At 38.4% G+C, this 18,509-nt stretch overlaps 1 pseudogene; it reads left to right on the top strand.

Moving 5' to 3' along the window:
* Nucleotides 1–3,049: 3,049 nt before the first annotated feature.
* LOC121495204 lies at nucleotides 3,050–3,857 on the top strand (annotated as a pseudogene).
* The last annotated feature ends 14,652 nt before the right edge of the window (nucleotides 3,858–18,509 follow it).

The following is an 18,509-nucleotide window of genomic DNA, read 5'->3' as shown; positions in this document are numbered from 1 at the left end:
GTAAAAAGTGTAAAAGTGTAAAAAAATCAGGGCTCAACAACAGGTATACTAGATGGTTATTTGGTGGTTTGGGAGTTTTGCTTTTTGTTTTCATTTTTTAAAAGATTTTCAGGGAGAGAGAGCATAAAAGGGCAGAGAGTCAGAGAGAGAAGCAGACTCCCCGCTGAATGGGGAGCCCAATGAAGGACTCAATCCTGGAATTCCAGGATCATGACCTGAGCTGAAGGCAGACACTTAACTGACTGAGCCACCCAGGTATCCACTAGATGGTTATTTGAATCCACATGAGAAATAAAGAATATTGGCAAATATAAATTCATAGGAAAATATAAAAGAGAATAAATGTGTTTGTTTATAATCCTTTTCTATTTTAACAATAGCATAGAATAATTATAAAATTGTGCTGATAGGCTTGTAAAATGTATGATAATAATAGTGTAAAGGAGCGGGTAGGAAACATATGGGGACAAAATTTTTGTATACTATTGAAATCAAGGTTTTAATCTGAACTAGATTGTTATAATTTAGTATGGTAACTATAATCCTCAGGGCAAAACTAAGACAATAACTTAAAAAATATAGCCAAAGAAATGCCAGGGCATTTAAATGTTACACTAGAAAATATCTACTTAACACACAAAAAAGCACTAATTATAGAGAAAATAAAAAGACACAAGACATAGAAAACAGCCAAATAGATGATGTAAATCCTCCTGTTGGGTCATTAGTTAATAAATGTAAACTGATTAAGTACTCCAATCAAAAGCCAAGATTAGAAAATTGGGGAAAATATACTTAATTGTATGCTGCCTAGAAGATGAAAAAAGAAAGATCTAAAGTGTCTAAGTGTCACCCAACATGGGGTCAAACTTATGACCCTGAGATCAAGAGTTGTATGCTTTACCAACTGAGCCACCCAGGCACCCCAAGATAGACACTAGATTTAAAAACCAAACAGGCTGAAAATAAAAGAAAAAAGAAGTACTTTGTAAATAGCAAAACATATTTGGAATGGCTATACTAATATCAGACAAAACAGATTAAAAAAAATTTTTAATTTAAAAGTATTAGTGAATATATAGTGCAATACTGGTTTCTGGCGTAGAATTCAGTGATTCATCACTTACATACAACACCCAGTGCTCACCATAACAAGTGCCCTCCTTAATACCCATCACCCATTTAACCCACCCCCCACCCCCCTCCCTCCATCAACCCTCAGTTTGTTCTCTATCATTAAGAGTCTCATGGTTTGCTTCTCTTTCTCTTTTTTCTTCTTTCCCCCTTCCTATATGTTCATCTGTTTTTCTTCTTAAATTCCACGAGTAAGATCATATGGTATTTGTCTTTCTCTGATTTATTTCACTTAACATAATACTCTCTAGTCCCACCCACATCATAGCAAATGGCAAGATTTCATTTTTTCTGATGGCTAAGTAATAATAGTCCATTGTGTATATATACATATAAAACACATCTTCTTTATCCATACATCAGTTGATGGACTTTTGGATCCTCTCCATAATTTGGCTATTGTTGATAATGCTACTATAAACATCAGAGTACATGTACTCCTTCAAATCTGTATTTTTGTATTCTTTGGGTAAATAACTAATAGTTCAATTGCTGGATTGTAGGGTAGTTCTATTTTTACCTTTTTGAGGAGTCTCTATATGGTTCTCCAGAGTAGCTGCACCAATTCGCATTCCTGCCAACAGTCCAAGAGTGTTCCCCCTTCTCCACATCCTCACCAACACCTGATGTTTCTTGTGTTGTTAACTTTAGCCATTCTGATAGGTGTGAGGTAGTATCTCATTGTTTTTTATTTGTATTTCCCTGATGCCGTGATAGAGCAATATTTCATGTGTTTGTTGGCCATATGTATGACTTCTTTGGAAAAACATCTGTTCGTGTCTTCTGCCCATTTCTTAACTGAATTACTTAGTTTTTGGGGGTGTTGAGTTTGATAAGTTCTTTATAGATTTTTGGATTCTATTCCTTTATCAGATAGGTAATTTGCAAATATCTTCTTCTATTCTGCAGGCTGCCTCTTAGTTTTGTTGACTGTTTCCTTTGCTGTGCAAAAGCTTTTTATCTGAAGTCCCAATAGTTCATTTTTGCTTTTGTGTCCCTTGCCTTATGATACATATCTAGTGAGAAGTTGCTATGGCCAAGGTCAAAGAGGTTTCTGCCTCTTTGGATTCTGATGGTTTCCTGTCTCACATTTAGGCCTTTCATCTATTTTGAATTTACTTTTGTGTATGGTATAAAAAAAGTGGTCTAGTTTTATTCTTCAGCATGTTGCTGTCCAGTTTTCCCAAAATTACTTATTGAAGAGCTGATCTTTTTCCATTGGATTTTCTTTCCTACTTTGTTGAAGATTATTTGACCATATAGTAGTGGGTCCATTTCTGGGTTCTCTATTTTGTTCCATTCATCTTTGTACCTGTTTTTGTGCCAGCACCATAGTGCCTTGATGACCACAGCTTTGTAATATAGCTTAAAATCCAGAATTGTAATGCCTCCATTGTTTTTTCTTTTTCAGAATTGCTTTGGCTATTCGGGGTCATTTGTGGTTCCATACACATTTTAGGACTGTGTGTTCTAGCTCTGTGAAAAATGCTGTTTGTATTTTGATAGTAATTGCTTATGTGTGTGGATTACTTTGGGTAGTATAGACATTTTAACAATGTTTGTTCTTCCAATCCACAAGAATAGAATGCTTTTCCATTTCTTTGTATCCTCTTCAATTTCTTTCATAAGTGTTCTACAGTTTTCAGCATACAGATCATTTACTTCTTTAGTTAGGTTTATTCCTAGGTATCTTACTGTTTTTGAGACAATGTAGATTTTAAAACAAAAGTTGTTACTAGAGACAAAGACGTGATAACATGTTCCATCAGAGAGACAGAATAATTATAAACAAATATGCCTCTAATAACAGAGCACCAAAATAGAAAAGGCAAAAGCTGACAGAACTCAAGTAAGAAATAACAATTCAACATTAAGAATGAAGACCTCAAGTTTCTCTCTTCTCTAGCTATCCAAGATGCCAAAAGGAAATAAGGTTAAGGGGAAGAAGGTGGCCCTGGCCCCTGCTATTGCAAAGCAGCAGAAGGCCAAGAAGCTGGTCAGTTTCAGAAAAGGCCCAAGATTTTTGGCCTTGGATAAGATATCCAGCCCAAAAGGGACCTCGCCAGCTTTGTCAAATGGCCCTGCTATATCTAGCTGCAGCAGCAAAGGGCTACTCTGTATACATGTTTAAAAGTGTCTCCTGTGATTAATCAGTTCACCCAGGCCTTGGACCACCAAATAGCTACTCATCGGCTTAAGCTGGCCCATAGACCAGAAACAAAGCAAGAGAAGAAGCAGGCTGAGGAGAAAGCTTCCAGAAAAGGGGATGTCCCCACTAAGAGGCCTCCTGCTCTTTGAGCTGGGGTTAATACCGTCACCACCACAGTGGAAAACAAGAAGGCTCAGCTGGTAGTGATTGTACACGATGTGGATCCTATTGAGCTTGGGGTCTTCCTGTCTGTTCTGTGTTGTACGATGGGGGTTCCCTACTGCATTAACAAGGGGAAGCCAAGCTAGGGCATGTGGTCCACAGGAAGACCTGCACTGTCACCTTCACACAAATTAACTTGAAAGACAAAGGAGCTCTGGCTAAGCTGGTGGAAGCCATCAGAACCAATTACAATGACATATATGATGAGATCCACTGCCACTGGGGAGGCAATGTCCTGGGTCCAAACAATGGTGGTTCACAATGCCAAGTTGGAAAAGGCAAAAAAAAGCTTAAGAACTGGCCACCAAATTGGGTTAAGTACACACTGTTGAATTATGTATACTTAAAATAGAAAGTTCTCTTTCAGCCAGGGTCAAGGAGACCTCAATACTCAATCATGGAAACATGTCATATGGTGAAGAAAATAGAGCATTTCAACAACACTATGAATCAACTATACCTAGTACACATCTATAGAATACTCCACGCATTAACAGCAGAATATATAAGCTTCTCAAGCACACATGGGACATTTCCCAAAACAGATCTTGTGTTAGGCCATAAAATAATCCTCAATAAATTTATTTTTTAAGATTTTATTTATTTATTCATGAGAGGCAAAGGCATAGGAAGAGGGAGAAGTAGGCTCCTTGCAGGGAGCCCGATACGGGACTCTATCCCCCGACCCAGGATCACACCCTGAGCAGAAGGCAGATGCTCAAATGCTGAATCACCCAGGTGTCCCAATTCTCAATAAATTTAAAAGGATTTATATCATACAAAGTATGTTCTCTGACCACAATAGTATCATATTACAAGCCAATAATGGGAAATTTGGGAAATTCACAAATATGTGGAACTTAAATTACACAATGGAGCAATAAAAAAAATCAAAAGGGAGATTTAAAAATTGAGATGCATATAAATAGAAACAATGTATCAGACCTTTTGAGATACAGCTAAATCAGTGATTAGAGAATAACTGCTACTGCAAATGGCTTTATTAAAAAGATCTCAAATAAATAACCTTGCCTTCCATCTTAAACTATAATTTTAATAACAAACTGAACCCAAAGAAATAGTAGGAAGGAAATAGTAAAGAGTGGAAATAAATGAAATAAAGAATTTCCTAAGATAGGATAACTAACAAAACTAAAAGTTGGTTCTTTAAAAAGATCAAAAAAATTGACAAAACTTTGGCAAGGGTGATCAAGAAAAAAGAAAGAGACTCAAATTACTGAAATCAATAAATAAAGAGGAGGCATCACTATAGAACTGACAAAAACAAAAATAATTCTAAAGGAACACTACAAACACTATATGTATAGAATACCATGTACTAACATATTAGAAAATTTAGATGAAATGGGAAATTCTACAAAAATAAAACCTCCTGAAATTGACTCAAGTTGACTTGAGATGAATTAGTAATTAAAAAGAAATTCCCACAAGCCCAGACCTCACTGATGAATTCTCCAATATTTAAAGATGTTTTTTAAAAAAGGAATAGAAACCATTCATAAAATCCTCCAAAAAGTAAAAGACAGAACTCTTTCCATCTCGTTCTATTATAACCCTGAAACGCAAAAACAAAGTTACCACAAACAAATACAATGTTTATCACCAGAGAAATAAAGAAATGTGGTATCACATTATAAAATATTCAGCTTTCAAAAAGAATGAAATTCTGATATGTGCTACAACATGAATGAACTTTGAAAACATTATACTAAGTCAACAAAGCCAGACACAAAAGGACAAATATCACATGAGTCCACTCAGATGGGGTACCTAGAGTAAGCAAATTCACTGAGACAGAAAGTCAAACAGAGGCTGCCTGGAGTTTAAGGGAGAGAAGAATGACAAGTTACTCTTTAATAGATACAAAGTTTGTTTGGGATGAAGAAAGAGCTCTGGAAATAGTAGTATTGGTTAAACAACACTGTGAGTATATCGAATACCACTAAATTGTGCACCTAAAGTGATTAAAATGGGAAATTTTATGTCATGCATATTTTATCACAATTAAAACAACAGTAGTATTTTAATAAGAAAGTTACAGACTGATGTCTGTAGACCTGATTAATAATGACACAAAAATCCTCAATAAAATTCTAGTATATCGAATCTAGTGCACAGGGTTATACACCATAACCAAGGGGGTTTATACAAGAAATGCATTAAAGATAAAAACAAAAATACCACCCACACACACAACCAAAAAAAACCCAACCCACAACCATGTAATATACTACATTAATTGTCATAGAGTTTTTGCCCTGTATTCATCTCAAGAGATATGGAAAAAAGTCTTTAAGAAAATCCAACACAATAAGCCACTTAACCTAGGAATAGAAGGGAAGTTCTTCAACCTGATAAAGGACATGCAAAAAACAAAACAATCCACAATTACCACTGTATTTAATGAAGAATGACTTGTTCCTTTATGGAAAGGAATAAGACAAGGATGCCCCCCCCACCCTCTCTACTTAATATTCTACTGGAAGTTTGTGCTAGGGAAATTAGGCAAGAAAATGATATAAAATGTACCCAGATTGGAAAGGAAGAAGTAAGACTACCTTTATTTGCAGATGATATCATCTTGGTTAAAGAAAATCTCAAGGAATTCACTAAAAACTAGTAGAATAAACAGGTACTGCAAGGTTTCAAGATTCAAGATAAAATTATCAATTGTATTTTTATACACCAGCTATGAACAATCTGAAAATAAAATTAAAAAATAATTCCATTTTTAGTACTAAAAAGATCATAACACCTAAGAATAAATTTAACAAAGAATTTCAAGAATTGTACTCTAAAAACTATAAGACCTGTTGAATTAAAAGGGGATAAATGGGAAGACATTCCATGTTCATTGTTCACAATTTTTAATATTGTTATATGATAATCTACTACAAATTGATCCCTAGATTCCAAGCAATCTCTATTAAAATTGTGACTCAGTATTTTCATAGAAGATATTAGCTGCACCTAAAAGTTATATGTAAATGCCAGGAACCAAAATAATTTGAAAAATTTAGCAAACTTATAGGAGTCACAGTTCCAACTTTAACAATTGCTACACAAAACTACAGTAATTAAGATTGTGCTTAAGTAATTAAGCACAAGGTAGAAATATGATCAGTGAAACAGAATCAGAGTCAAGAATTCATGGTCCTTTATATTTAATATTAGTGATCAAATGATTTTTGACAAAGTTGACAAGGAAAATAAATGGTGAAAGAACAGTCTTTTCAACAACTGATGCTATGACAACTGGACATCCTTGTGCAAAAATCATGTAAAAAATGGATCATATACCTAAATGTATTAACTAAAACTTGTAAAACTCAAAGAAAAAAATAAAATAGGAATGAATCTTTGTTATCTTGGTTTCTTAGATATGATACCAAATGCACAAGCAACAAAGAAAAACAGATGAATTGGAATACATCAAAATGAAGAACTTTTTGTACTGCAAAGAATATCATCAAAAAGTGAGAATACAACCCAAAGAAAAAAAGATTTGCAAATGGTCAATCTGCTAAGAAGCTTGTATCCAGAATATATAAAGATCTCTTAAACCTCTACAGTCTTACAATATCCATTTATGTACAAATGTTCATTAATAGCCAATAAGTGGCTATTACTCAAATGTCCATCAACTTGATAAATGGATGGATATATCCATAAAACATTATTCAGCAAGAAGAAATGAAGTAATGATAACATGCTACGAAATGGATGACCCTTGAAAATAGTATGCTAAGTGAAAACATTAAGCTGGTCACAACAGAACCCCATATTATAGGATTCATTTTTCTAGAAATGACCAGAATAGCAAATTGTAGAGAAAGTAAATGAGTGGTTGAATACGGCTAGGAGATACGGAGGGCTAGCGGTATGACACCTAAATGGTACAGGGGATCTTTCTGGGGTGATGGAAATGTTTTAAAATTGATTGTAATGGTTGTACAAGTGGGGGACTTGAGTATACTAAGTTGCTAGTATGTACACATTAAATGGGTGAATTAATGTAGCATGTGAAGCATAGCTCAATAGAGCTGCTAAAAAGAATCCCCGAGTTCCTCCTCACTCTTGATAAAAGAATCTGTTAAGATGACAACTTCACTTACATCCCAAATATTTCTAGCACCTGGTAGCTCACCTCTTTTTGAAGCAGCAACGGTATGGGCAGCATATCAGTTATAAAGGTCTTCCTCATAAGCGAAGTGAAACCTGGCTCTTGTTGCATTCACTCCCAGAGCAATGGGAATTAACCTCAATCAGAGAAATGGTGGCACTACTAAGTCCAACTCTAGTGCTCAGATATGTTTATATGTTTGTGTAACAGTAATTAGAGATTTTAACAGAAAAATGCTTGAATGATTAGAATTCTGTAAATATTGGACGTGAATTGCAATAATCATATGGAACTAAGTAGTGTCTCTCTCTCTCTTAGAGCACTTATTCCATGTAGGGAGTCATAGTTCCCCGACTCCTTATTACTCACACAGCCCACAAAGGTTCTTGAAGATACAGATGGGGATGAGAGCCATAGCAACTGCTATTGATTTGAAAGGTTTTGAAAAAAAGGTTTAGAGTAGGATTTCCAAACACAAGTACCTCCAAGAGACCAGGCCTGGACCATAAATGAGAGTAAATAGGTGTATGTAGTAGGGAGTAGTGGAGACTATGGCTCACTAGACAGTATACGCCCCAAAAAAGGAGGGGAGACAATACTCAGATTAATATACCACTGGCCTTGATAAGAAAATCATGGGACTGGGCCAGTTTTTGTCACTAGAGCAGCCAGGATACTCTTGACAACTTAAGAAGACCAGGCAAGTCCTCCAGGAACTGGTCCCACGGCCTAGTTTCAAAAAAGAAGTGAAGAGAAAATGAATGAAGTTGTTTGCTAATTGTACCCCATAAGTTTTTTTTTATTCAACACAAAAGCTGTGAAGTATGTGTGGGTCTCCAGATATACTGTATTATTCTGTACTGACCTTGTGAAGAGCCTCATCCTCTGTTTTATAAACTCTCAAATACTTCTCAACAAAGAGGTTGACATAGTGTTGTCTCACTTCCTCAGGGACTTTGGAAGAGGATTCTGGTGTGACCAAAGCCCGCTTGCGATGAGCCACCCTGTATTTTGGCATCTTGTTAAATACAGAGTTGTTGATTAGAGAAAAGAAAAACACATGTTTCTGTTTAACATTTCTACTATGTGTATGAAAGAAGTAAAACTCTCAGGTAAGTTCTACAGTAATAAAATTCAAAAATAATGTCCAATTTTAAATTTCTTAAAAATAGAATAGTATGAGGCATAAAAGGGCCTACACTCACAAAAGTTTACTGTGACACTGCTGGGTCTGTGCTGTTATCTCCGTGTACCCCACTGGAGCTGACCTGAGTACTCAACTCCTCTCTCTACTCCCCACATCTGCAATCGCAGAGCTCTGATGTGCTCCTCTGCCCAGCATATAGGAAAGTCTGCCCCTTACCCATTCTTAAAACAAATGCATGTCCCAATGTCAGTTACCATTTCACAAAGAAAAATGCTCAGACTTAAATAAGATTTATGAAGAATGTGTGAATCCTCAGTTAAATGATCCCAGGTATAAACAATTTTAGCATGCCTCTTGAAGAATGTATGAAGACTATGAGAACTCTAAAATCAGTTAATCTGCCTCCTTTTTGGGGGGAAAAAGCCAATATTACACTTTCCTGCGTTGTTGGGTTGTAGCTCAGAGGCATTTTAGGGAAGGAGAAAGCCTTAAAATTGACAAGTGGTTTTCTGCTGAAGAATACTTAGTAAACAGGGAAAAAAAAGTCACTGCCACAAATAGAAAATTAACTAAAGGGGGAAGGCTATATTACATCACTGATAGCATTATTTACTAAAGGTCTGCCTGCCTGCCTGCTTGCATTCTCTCTCTCTCTCTCTCTCTCTCTCGTACACATACACAAGCCTTACAGGATGTCTCTTGAAAGGTATATTCCAATGTGAAATTTTCCTTTGAAAAAAATTGAGCAGTCTTAAATTAATCCTAGCCACAGAGGTTTTAGGTCTAAGAATATGCCTAGTATTTCCATGGACAGGATAAATAAAATAGCTGAATGTGACTTTCAGACATAAATTTCATCATTTTCATAAAATGAAAATAACTGTATCTAACAGTAACCAAGAAAAGTGGAAACTTCTCTCTGGTGTCTGACATTTATCTGAAGGCAGGATCTCCAGAAAAAAAAAAAAAAAGAATATAAGCACTCTCTCAGGGACTCTATATATAGACAGGAAAGTAGGAAAGTTGGTTATCAGAAATAAAACTCTAGTCTTCAGACTTAGTTTATAATACCTTTATAGGAATAGAAGCAATACTTTTCACAGGAATGTGTGATCTGCTTAGCTTTGCAGTTGGCTTTTCCCTTGATAGAACAACATCCACATGCAGGTCACTTGATATAAGCAAATTTTCTAAGAAGTTTTAAAGAACAAGAAAAAAAAAAGGTAAGTTTTAGTGATCTTACCCTCAGATGATTAGAGTTTATTTAGTTACCAATTCAAGGTTTTATAATACTTCCTTTATAGAGTCTATATTTTTTCTGGAAACAAAATGTAAACATGAAAAAAATCCCAATAGCTAATCCCAATATAAACTAGAAGAACAAATTTAGACAATTTATAAGGCTATTCATTCCACGTAGAAATACTGCAAAATATTACCTCTTATGGCTTAGCATTTAAGGATAAACAGCATAAATGATTTAAATATCATGCTAACCTTATTGTTTCACATAAAGCTCCATGTGAACAACTTAACTGTAATTGGTAATATGTGGACTTCATAGGAAAGGTTCTTTAAAATAAGGTAAAATTCCATTTCTTAACTAAATGATTTTCTCATACCTCCTGAGGCTTTCCTTTGGGCCTGAGAGATCGGATATGCAAATATGGTTTTGTTTTGTTCTGACCGGGCAGCAAGAAAAGCCTGCTCACTCCTGATGTCAGCCATTATCTGCACTGCCTGTTGCTGGGCCTGAGGGATTCCAGGATGACTAATTAGTGGTGCAACTGGCTCCCTGAATGGGCTAATGATCTCCTTACTGGTTGGAACCTACAAAGCATCACAGAAAATACAAAATGATTTAAAAATGTGAGAAGACAGATCATTTCACTTTTTCTCTTTGCACAGAGGCTTTTGGAATTGACTACATTAATAATACCCCATGTAATACAATACACACATAAATGGAGTATTCTCAGAAATAATCTGAGAAAAAAAATGGAATCTTTAAAGCATATAAGAAAATTTCCTTGAAATAAGAGAAAACGTTATTTCTTATATGAAAATAACACAACTTCGTATGCAGGTAATAATGTTAACAAAACAGCTAACAGTAAGACATATCCTACCAACCTTACTGGAATTTGAAGTCAAGGAAAGAATGCTTTAGGTAACCCCGCAGAAGTATCAGGTGACACATTCAGGGAGAAACAGCAGGCTAACATCAGACTTCTCTACAGCAACATTCAGTATAAAAAGAGAATGGAACACCAGAAAGGATGTTCAGCTTGATTAATAGCAAAATAAATGTCACAGAAAATAAGAAAATAAAATTTCACCCAGATGGACAGGTTTTTAAAGAAATTTAATACCCATTTTTGGTAAAGGTTTGTGGAAAGGGAACCCTGAAATACTATATAGAGCTGTACACTGCTACAACCCTTCTGGAAGGCAATTTGGCAACATACTTTTACAGTGTTAAAACTCTATCTTCCTTTGTCCTGTTACTTCCATTTGTGAGACTTTATTTTAAGGGAGAAAAAATTAAAGGGAGATAATGTTAGCTTCCATAATTTTTTTCCTAAGGAGAAAGAAACTACTTTATTAAATACCTATATATCTGACCCTTGGATAGATACTCAATATCTTCATTTCACAGATAAAGAAAATGAGGCTCAGAGAAATTAAATAACTTGCCCAAGGATGTCGAACTATTGTGCGAAGAAACAGAACCCAAGTTCTCTTTTGGGACTTGGAAGCATAAACGTTTTTTATATATGCAGAAGATTCTGCTGTCAATGTATACTAAGTACAAATAACACAGAATAGAGCTGAGAAATGAAGTTTGTTAAATGGCACTTTTTAACACAAAAGTGGTAGAGGAATACTACTCACAGCAGTGCCTATTTAGCTTCTTTACATGCCATAAAGGAACTTCAGCATATACAATGTTACAAGAAGTTTAAAGGACTTTGGAAATCTATAGCCCATTCCCCTTATTCACAGTACTTAATGTTCTATAGGGTCCCACAAACAAACATCAGTGAGTATTGAACCGTTGCTCCTGGGGCAAACATAGAGTTCGGTTCAGGTGAGTCTCTGGTCACATTTCTGTTAACCAATCAATAACTTAACCTTGTTTTATGTGTGTTTCTGTTTGAAGACTCTTAGTATATATTGCTGACTCGTGAACAGTGAACTTGTGGTCAACAGCACTGTATCTCATGCCTATACAAAGCTTATCTAAGACATCTCTGTGAGGCACATCACAGGCTTCTTGCTCTCAGAAACACTAGACAACCCTATACTTGGCCATTTTAATCAGCAAAATTACCAATACCACAAACATTCAAAGAACATGGCACTCAGTAGATTGAGAAAAGGGCGAATGTTAACAGAATGAGAGCTGAAAAAAGAAGGCAATATTGCTGTGTTCAATCTTAGCTGGGAAGGTGTGTGTGAGGCATTTACTTTTTTTTTTTTTTATTGTCATTATGCAGGCTGACAAAGGACCACAAAAACGAGTCCTTATTTTAAGGTTACAAATGACTTTCAGTGAATAGGTGAATTCGTAAATACAGAATCTGAAAATAATGAGGTTTTTTTTTTTTTTTAAAGATTTTATTTATTCATTCATGAGAGACAGAGAGAGAGAGATAGGCAGAGATACAGGCAGAGAGAGCAAAGCAGGCTCCATGCAGGGAGCCCGATGTGGGACTCAATCCCGGGACTCCAGGATCATGCCCTGGGCTGAAGGGAGGCACTCAACTGCTGGGCCACCCAGGCGTCCCAAATAATGAGGACTGACCATAGAAATCTATAGTTAAAAAGCTATGCAATAACAACTTACCTGCTTTTAATCAAAATGTTAGATGATGGGGAGGGGGGGATGAAATGAAGGATGCAGAAAATGCTTACAAGGAGGAATCCACTTACTGAGTGTCCACTTGTGCCCCCAGATGGATAACAAGACAGCAAGTACTGGAACATACTTAAAGCTCAGAATGACAAGGCATGCACTTTGTAAAATCATGTGCTCTGCAAGTGAGGAACTAAATAACTCACATCAAACTTGGCAATATGTGCAATTCTCTTTTTTGGTCCAGAAGTGTTTTGACAATACAACATCTCTAATTCCATTTGCTTTCCTGAAGCCTAGTGGGAAAAAGATAAGAATTATCCAATTTTAGCAGAGTAAAGGCAAATCTAGAACGATTCCTGAAAAGCCACAGGAATCCAAGCTAACAAATACTGGGCGACTTATTAAGAAATAATTCACAAAAAATAATTTGAATTTGACATGCATACACTACTATAGAAGATTTCTCTAAGTTGGGAAATCAACTGTAAGCTGCTGTATGTACTACCACGGCCTCTGGAATCTGTCAAGTCTATGAGACACTATAGCTGGCCAGTTATCAAGGCTTTTGCCTTGTCGTTCCAATATATTACTGATCACAAGAATCAGTATGTATTATATACACATTATAGAATTCATATTTCCATAGAGTTTAGAATAAAGTACACACTTAAGGGAAACTCCTTTAAATTTAGGAAAAAGATTAAAAAAAAAAAACTGGACTGACCTGTTTAGTAGTCTCTCTACAAGCTTCACTTTCTGTGAACTCCGTGAAAATCTGAAGACATTCCTTCATCGTATCATCATAATCAGAGGGAGTGTCCTCTTCAGTATGTTCCTTATCAAAATCAAATTCAACTAACTTGTGGTCAAAAGTAGTGAAGTCTTGACTATCATCTTGTTCTCTCAGCACTTTGTCTTCTGCATGCTCATCCGGGGAAGAGATTTGGGGCTGGCTTGAGTAACGACATTCACTTTCTTCATTCTGAGAATCATAAATTGTTTTTATGTATTTTTTACTCTGTGGGTAATTATCATCATGGATTCTGTTCCGTATTTCTCTGTCACTGAGAGGTGCACAAGATATACTTTCTTCTGAAATACAGACATAGTTTCTCTCACCGCCAAAGCTTCCCATCTCAGACATGTGGTTTTTAACACCATACAAGTTTATGTTACTTTTTTTAACCAGGGAGTTTTGCATGAGCAATTTTGGTGGTTCTGATTTGTTAGCATCATCATCTATCAGTGTGGTTGGTTGGGTTTTATCTACTTTTTCCTCTTCGGTGCCACTTATTTGAAGATTTCTCTCCTCTGACGACATTATATGTATCCTTTCGTCTATATTCTGATATTTGAAGCCTCTCAATGGTTTAGATTTCTTAGCAATAGGCATGATTGGAGGTACATCCATTACAAGGTCATCTTCATCAGATTCTTGAAGATTTATCATAATTTTTATTGGTGAAACATAAGGTCTTTGGCTCTCCTGGGGCTTGTGGCAATTTTCACCCACAGATTTTTTCCAGGTGCAGAGGTGTTGTGTATCAGTCTTATCTTGCCCTGCTTTCGATGCCCCAAGCAGCCCTGCAGAATAATTGAGCAAGGGATCATATTCTAGATCCATTGCTGGACATTTGTGGTCCAGCACATACTTTCTAGGCTGACTCTCTTCGTTCTTTGATGGTTCATTCCACTTCTGCTTTGGAAGTAGGCTATTACATTCAAGAACATCTTGCCTCCTATTTTTGTCACTCCAGGAGGCGATGTGGCTTCGAGATAGCTCTTCAAGTGTTAAAGTTAACTTGGAGAACTTCTCCTGCTTTTCAACTTCAGTCTTGACAGATTCAATTTCTTTGTTGAGCCTTTCCAGTTCTTCCATAGTTGTACCTAGTTTTGTCAATGGAAGAAGAGTTTTATCTTTGCAAATCACTTCGGATGAAATGCAGACTCTAGAATACCCTGGACAAGTAGCTTACTATCAAAAGGACATTAACTCCTCCAAACCCAGCTGTTCACAGGGGGTGGTTTACTAACTGATCAGTTCTTAGAAGCAGAATGAGAAGTCAAGGCTAGCTCTCTTGAAGTCTTTCAAATATTGAGCTCTTCTCCATGAGTGATTAAAGAACATTCGTGCCTCGTTATTAGAGTGACTATCTACCAGTGGGCAGGCCAGTTTTGCATATAATTATTGAACTGTGTCAAACGTGATACAGTTTGGATATACCCCATTCACCCTATTATTTACCAACCAGTGACCATTTGAAAATGATTCAAAAGCTAAATGCCATTTACATGGAATTGCACATAGTTTCATACACCAATACATCTTCCCAGTTATAAGAAAAGTCATTTAAAACATTAGTCTTTCCTAAATTCAGTGGGCCTCAAAATTTTCATTGAGGTCCCTGGTATTCTACTGATTGCCTCAAATATAAAACACCTCTCCCACACACATTGATCATAAGAAAAAAAAAAAAAAGATCTTAAAAAAATTGGTCACTTAAACTCCAAGCAGCTGGATTCACACTCCTAAGGAAAAACCAGGATACTAACAAGATATAAGGCTTGTGGTAACGGCTGTTCACAACACCTGGCAGCTCCCTCCTGACTTTTCAGTAAGGAAATCACAAGTTTTTCCCCTCTTTCCAAGGTACATTTTCCTTTATCATTTATAGGACAATTTACACACTTCTCTCTTCTCTCAAACAAGAGATTTCAGATTTAAGATGTGGTCCCAATGTTTGAAGCTCTGAATTCATTTTAGAGAATCCCCATGTTTTGCTAACACACACATGCTTCTTTACCCTACGAGCTCCCTCCTGGCTCAATAGCCTTTTGTTTTCTATTAAGAAATTAACTGCTGAAATCCAAAACAAGGTGTTACAAAAGCGTATGGCATCTGGGGGGAGGAGAGAGAAGGCAAAAAGCAAGCACAAGAATGAAAATTATCCCAGAATCCAACAAACGCCTGGATTTAATTTCTCTTTCAATAAACGTGAACAGGGAACTAAACTCTGCGTAATCAGTCAGAATTGCATTTTAGCATAATCTGTGGTTTTTTTTCGTTGCCTTCATTCAGGAAGGACTGTTTAGGCACTGCTTTGGGGGAGCTATTGGGGGAAAAAAAAGTGATTATACTTTCTATGTCATAAGTTAAAAAAAAAAATCCCCCCCATCAGCAGCTACATGCAGAGGGCTACTTTTGAGGGCTAAACCTTCGCCCAGGCGAAGATTAGAGGGGACCGAGGGGAGTGCTCTGGACTGTAAATACTTTTTGCTCCAACCAGGGTCCCGCCTCACCTCCTTTTCACCAGAGCACAGAAAACCCCTTATAATAATCCCACACCGGGGAGGGCGGCAAGGAGAGAGGAGAAGCCCACACAAGCCCACGCCCCACCATCCCTCCCACGGCCCGCAAACCTGGGCAGGCCGCCGCCGTGGCCCGCGCGCCCCGAGCCGCGCATCCCGGTCCGCAGCCAGGAGGCCACCGGCCCCGCCCCGCCCCGCCCCGCCCCCACCGCGTGACCCGGCCCGCCCCGCCCCGCCCACCTGCGGGCGGAGCCACCGCGCAGAGCGGGGCAGGTGCGCACAGCTGTCACACACCGGGCGGAGGGGCCCAGCCTCTGGACCCGAGACAGAAGTTCTTTTTTTTTTTAATTTTTTAATTTTTTAATTTTTAATTTTTTTATTTATTTATGATAGTCACAGAGAGAGAGAGAGAGAGAGAGAGAGGCAGAGACACAGGCGGAGGGAGAAGCAGGCTCCATGCACCGGGAGCCCGACGTGGGATTCGATCCCGGGTCTCCAGGATCGCGCCCTGGGCCAAAGGCAGGTGCCAAACCGCTGCGCCACCCAGGGATCCCCCCGAGACAGAAGTTCTTAAGACAGCAGGCCCCCTCCGTCCTCCTGAACCCCTCTGCACCCCGCCCCCGGCCGCAGGAGTCTTGCGACCACCCAAAAGGCCTAAGGATAACGCCCTCAGTCAGGACCCGCCCACAGCACCCTTACTATTCCACTTAGAATGTGCTTCCCACGCGAGGGACAAAGAGCAAATAAAGGTCGGCACTAAGGCTCCTGATGCTGGGTGTAGGGTGCTGGGGAGATTGACTCTTGGGGACTCTGGGACAACTTGGTTCCTCTTCCTAACGCCAGCGCTTGTTTTTCTCTTGTAATAGCCACTTAGGAATTGCCCTTGAATAGCCATGGGAGAGGAAAAGAGATTAGAGTCCCTCCTTGAGGGCTGAGGGACAGGCCGCGAGTACGGGCATCAGGGAAAGGAAACAAGAGGGTGTTTCAGAATGCAGGGGAGACAGGGGAGTTAAAACGGAATTGCTTCTATTTTTTTTTTTTTATGTCCTTTCAAGGGAAACATCCAGAGAACCTCAGGAAATGCAGGTTTGGTAGAAGACAAATCAGAAGCTCCCCCAGGACGCCCCCACACCAGCCTGGTCTGTGGGACCCTCTTCTTGCTTCTAGACTAGGAAGTGAGGAGAAAGAGGTGGAAGCCAGTAGGAATTACCTGATATTTTTCATGCCCACTGATGAGAAGCCAAGTTTTAAAAATATAGTTGATATCTCTTTTGGTCATTTTTAGCCATCGTCATGCTATATTGATTAACTTTCTCACTATAATGCTTTTTTAGTACTGGAGATGAGTTGGGTGATTGAAACGTAACTTACACCTGCTTCTGTTCAAGGAGATTCTCGACACCTCTCAAGGGTGGGTGGAGAAAACAGGTGGGAATGGTCGGTAGACATCCCCTCCTCAAGCCCACCTGAGGCTCTTTCCATGAGCTCTTTCTCACCCATGGATTCAACACGGCTCCTCCGCATCTGGAGTACTTCCAAGCAGCTGCAATCATCTGCCTCACTCATTTCCCTCCTCATTTCCTGGTGCCAGAACTGGCAATACAAACGCTGGCACTGACCCCTGGGGCCGTCAAAAGGGCATGGCAAATGGCAAAAGTAACCCACAGCGGGCAGCATGGGCTCACGGTCACCCCCACTGGCTCAGGAATTGCCCTCTAGGAGCTAGGCCTGAGGTAAGCTGCTAAGCCACTTCTTGTCCTGGAAGGGTCGGTTTTATATAGTCTGTAGGTTCTGAGCTTTCCCAACCAATGGTGAGACGGGGGCTGAGATAGAGCAGAAATCAGGGAGTTAGCTAATGACTCAGAATAGGTTGGTAAGGGACCTGGCAGGTGAGTGTAAAGAGTGTGTCTGTCTTCTATGCAGAAAGTTTATAGAGACCTAAGCTAGAGGTAGGGAAAACAATTTCCCAAGAACTAAAAGGACCCTTAAGGAACCTCCTGCGGTATGTATGTGGGGCCTGCCTTGCTCCTAAACGACCTCTTTTGGCTTTTGTTATGTTTGACTAGTAACCTTCCTGGATCACAGAGAGGAACTCACTTTGGAAACACATCTTAGCTTTGCCCCCTCTCCAACAGGTGATCTTAGGCAGGCTGATTTGCCTGAGTTTTCATTTCTTGATCTGTGAGATAAATGTGCCTTTAATAGGGTAGTAGAATTCAGCATGATGTAATGTACCAGACTGCCTAGCATAAAGTAGATGAGAATTTAGGAAGATGATAAAACCTAAGTCCTCCCCACCGCCCCAGCTCCACACATATCTGCAAAAGACCTGACGCATATTCCTAAAATCCCTCCGTTTGAAACTAATTCCTCAAAGCAAAATAATATCCATATTCCATCCATCTTCTTTGTAAACTGAAATACATCTGGGATGGATGATCTCATAAGTGATGGATAACTGGATAATTTTTAAACGAGAATGCTAAGAGTCTTATAATGATCTGAAGTGGCACTTGTACCCCAATGTTTATAGTAGCCATGT

Source organism: Vulpes lagopus, chromosome 7, assembly GCF_018345385.1.
Source record: "Vulpes lagopus strain Blue_001 chromosome 7, ASM1834538v1, whole genome shotgun sequence".
NCBI lineage: Eukaryota > Metazoa > Chordata > Mammalia > Carnivora > Canidae > Vulpes > Vulpes lagopus.
Note: the sequence above shows the minus strand (reverse complement) of the source record. Positions and strands in the feature narration are given on the sequence as shown.